This window comes from Protopterus annectens, chromosome 9.part0 (genome assembly GCF_019279795.1).
Source record: "Protopterus annectens isolate FY-2018-M chromosome 9.part0, PAN1.0, whole genome shotgun sequence".
NCBI lineage: Eukaryota > Metazoa > Chordata > Ceratodontiformes > Protopteridae > Protopterus > Protopterus annectens.
The window spans coordinates 1,215,308,585-1,215,313,046 of record NC_056743.1 but is presented as its reverse complement, the minus strand read 5'-3'; positions in this window follow the sequence as shown (position 1 = coordinate 1,215,313,046).

The following is a 4,462-nucleotide window of genomic DNA, read 5'->3' as shown; positions in this document are numbered from 1 at the left end:
ATGGAGGCGTTGAATTTATTATTGTTCCTGATTTTTTTATGGTTGTAAGAAGGGGGTGATTTTCTTGAATTTGATAACATAGGTGAGTAAGTGATCACTCATGTCCTCTGGGTGAGTACCTGCTGAGTACTGGTCAGGATCTTTATTAGTAAGGATCCAGTCCAGGATGCTGTCTTTGTTTTGGGGTTTACCTAGTCTGGTAGGAGTGGATATGAGCTGAGAAAAGCCATGTAGATTTATGCTGCTAGATGGGGAGCTAGATGAGAAGGAATTCCAATCGATGTTGAAGTCACCTAACACTATGGATTCCTGGGGGTGAGTTTGAGTTAGCCAGTGGAGAAAGTCCTCTAAGGTTTTGTTATTATTGTTGCCTGGGGGGATGTAAATACATGCTATATTTATGCTTTATGTTTGTTTGGTTGAAGTTTTACAAGTAGAATTTCAGCATTGTTTGTTAGGAGGGGTTGTGGAGAGGCAAGGGAGATTTGTAATGTATTTTTGTAGAGTATGGCTACACCGCCACCTTTACGAGTTATTCGGTCTGCTCTTAGTATATCATACCCTGGTGGGATTATCTGTGTGTCTTTCGTACTTGGTTTAAGCCACGTTTCTGTGAGACATAGTAGGTCTGGGGAACAAGTAGCTAAAAGGGCATGTAGGTTGTGAATCTTATTGTTTACACTTCTGATGTTTAGATGACAGGTCAGAAGAGAGTTAAAGGGTCTAGAGTTTAGATTGAGAAGTGGAGGGGAGGATAGGGTGGAATTAGAATTGAGTGGAGGAGAAGGGCCAGGGTTGGGGTGGATATCACCATCTGTGGCTAGTCTGTGATTCAGAGTGGTAATGAATTTGAGGGCTTTGAGTAGAAGTTTGTAGTAATGTTTATCATTTGGCCTAATATTGGTAGGTTTGATAATTACATAGCGTTCGAGTTCTAACAAGGAGAGTGAGTAGGGAGTTGAGTCATGGCCTCTGTTGTTAATTATGGGGGAGGGGTTGGTTTGGTAGCCTGGGTTGTGGAAGCCTATGTAAGACCAGGTTTCATATAGGGTAGCTAGGTAAGGGACAAGTAGGAGGGGAAAATGAGTTAGTATGATAAGCTTCCTGGGTGGTGTCATATTCCGTTTGATCTTAGAGGGCAGTAGTGAGGTACAGGAAGTTAGTGGACAGTAGGGGGAGTGGTTTGAGGTTATAAAAGTACGAGTACTGGGGGCAGGTGGGAATAGGGGGCAGGGCGGGGAGCGGAGCGGGGTTTACACTAAGCCACTAGAGCCCAGGTTTCAAGATGTAACTCCTGAATAATTAACTTGCAGGTGAGTAATTTCATCTAAACAAACATCAGGTTCAATTCCTATGCTTTGGGAGCTTGTTTTTAAATTTTTATAGCTGTTTGCCTTAGTTTTAGAGTGTGTTCTGTAGTTTAAGTGGAGTATATGCAAACAAGCTTGGATTTTTTGTTTGGGTAAGCCTAAGGAGATTCGTGCTAGTGCTGAGGACCCTTAAATAATACTTTACTTTAAAGTCTATACTAAAATGACCAGATAATGACCTGTTTTGTTTTTACAGGTTGTGGGCAATAGTAGAGTAGTCGCTCGAAAAGGGCAAAGTTCTTTTCTGTCTCACACTGTGCAGGGGAAGACCTGGGAGGGATAGAGAGAGAGCTTGATTTCAGAGGCAGTCAGAAGCAGCTGTGTAGCTTAAACAACATTAGACTACCCGAGGAAACCCTAAACTATGTTAGTAAAATCTTTACATATCTTTACATATAGCATAAATCATTATAACACATTAGCATTTTACTGCAACAGTGCCTTATGACTGAGAGTCAAAGAATGTTGAATGTTGAATATCCTGCTTCTCAAAAAATATACAGAAGGCTCCCAATTTTCATTCTAATGAACAGCCCTGCAAAGAGCTTGTCATACTAATGTCTGGTTACCAAACACATTTAGCTTTAGAGACACAACTTAGCTTTAAAGAAACTTATAAGTATAAGAGGGGTGCATGCTCTCTCTATGTAACAAAGTATCCTGTTTACAAGATTTTTATATAGTTCAGTAATGAAGGAGCCATCACAGCTTGTACCAATAGCTATGCCAATATGGTTTTAGCGAGTAAGGAATATGAATATGTTTTTGAGAACAATCCTTATAAGTCATGTATGAATTTTTATAAGAGATTTGTTGATTATATTTATTTGTTGTGGCATGGTACCTATGAATCTTTAGTTTGTTTTATAGATTATTTGCACACTACTACTTCATTTTTGAGATTTACATGCAACCATTCATATGAGTCTATTGATTTTTTGGATGTACATATATATAAGGAATATGATGGCTCCTTCTTCATTACTGAAGTATATAAAAAATCTTGTAAACAGAATACTTTGTTACATAGAGAGAGCATGCACCCCTCGTATACTTATAAGTATGTGCTCAGGGGGCAAGCAATGCACATATCAAGACATAACAACACTGAATGTAGATTCCAACGTGACTTAATCATGATTAACCAATGACTTTAAACAGAGGGGATATAGACAAAGAGAGATAGATAATACAGTGGAAGATGTTTTAAAGAAAAGATTGAATATAGCTAAGCCATATTTTTCAGATACATCGATAGAAATAGTACCATATTTAGAATGTGTTAATACATCCAATGAGTCCACCTCCTTGACTTTATACTACACTAGTGATATTGGACACATACGAGATATTATAAGGTCCAATTGGTCTATTTTACAGACCAGTGAGAATATCAAGAAAGTAGTAGACACGCAGCCATGTTTTAGATATAGAAATAAGAAATCGCTGAAATGGCAACTCTGTTATAAAAATAGTAATTATACTGATCATATTTCCCATCAGTTGAATGGTACACAACAATGTGGTAGGTGCAATTATTGTGAGTATATTAATACTTCTAATATGTTTCAACATCCTAATTCAAGAAAGATGTTTAATTTTAAGGTTATGGCAGATTGACACACTTCAAATATCATCTATTTAGCTAGCTGTAATAAACCAATCGTATGCTTTATGAAAGAATAAGGGAACACATCTATAAGCATTGGAGATGTAACAAATGCACTCTCTAAACATGTTAATGCCACTGGTGACTCACACAGCTTCAATTTTAATGTAACTGAAAATGATAAGAATTATATACGCATGGGTGATTTTAGGAATTTTACGGAATAAAGAGGACTTAATTGGATTACAAAGTTGCAAGCTGACAAATCACCAGGGCTTAATGAGAGGGTCTATTTAAAACCTGTATTGAAGTCCAGGGACCTGATTTGATAGGCAGAGGAGGCTTTGAATTTTATTGGTCTTTCTTAATTGATATGTATTTGTGATTGGAATCTTATTTTATGAGTTTTGGTATTTAAATGATTGGATTTTAATGTTTCAATATGGTCTGATGAAGGACCGGGTACGGTGAGAAAGTGCTTACCAAGGTATTTTTGTTTTATTAAAGTTACTTTGTTGTTACTGCAGTGTTTCTGCATTTTGCTGTTCATCTATTTCTATACATTTACTGATTTTGGCTAATGCAGTTGATTCCTTGTGGAGGTTCTTTAATTTTTACTTTTTTTATTTTAGTGTAATTGTCAAAAGAGCTCATTGGCACAGCTGTTTCCAAACTAATCTGAATTAAACAAAAAAAAAAACTGCTGTGCAAAACTACCCTTCTTCGTATTTTACTTTTGCTTTGTAACTGAGAGGGTATAAATACACCTTTGTAACAAAGCTGCTTTAAGCTAGTTCACTTCAAACTTTCTCACCACTTGCTACCAAATGTGAAGTTTAAGGCTGGCACCAGAAGGGGGTGTGAATTTCACTATTGCTGTTAAATTGATCCCGGGAACTATAGACCTATTAGCCTGACAACCCTGGTCTGCAAAGCCATGGAATGTATCATCATGGAACTCATAAACAAAGACATTGGTAACCTCCAAACTCTGGATCCCACCCAGTTTGGGTTTGTGAAAGGCAGATCATGCCTCCTGAACCTGATCAACTTCTTTGAGGCAGTCACCAAAGCCGTAGATGAGGGTAAGGTGGTTCACACAGCCTATCTTGACCTCGCCAAGGCTTTTGACGCCATCCCCCATTCCGGAATTATAGCTAAACTCAATAAACTAGGCATAAATCCCTATGTCACAAGATGGGTTGCCAACTGGCTCACTGACAGAACACACACTGTAAAAGTTGCAGATTCCAAATCTGACCTCAAACTAATGACAAGTGGAGTACCACAGGGTTCTGTCCTGGGACCACTCCTGTTTGGTATCTACTTCTCTGAAGTACAGGCTAACACAGAAGGCCTCTGGCTAACAAAGTTCACAGATGACTGCAAACTAGGAGCCATAGTCAAGTCCCCAAATGATGTGAACATCCTACAGAAGGGCTTCTCTGAGACAGATGCCTGGTGTCAGAGCCATGGCCTCAAG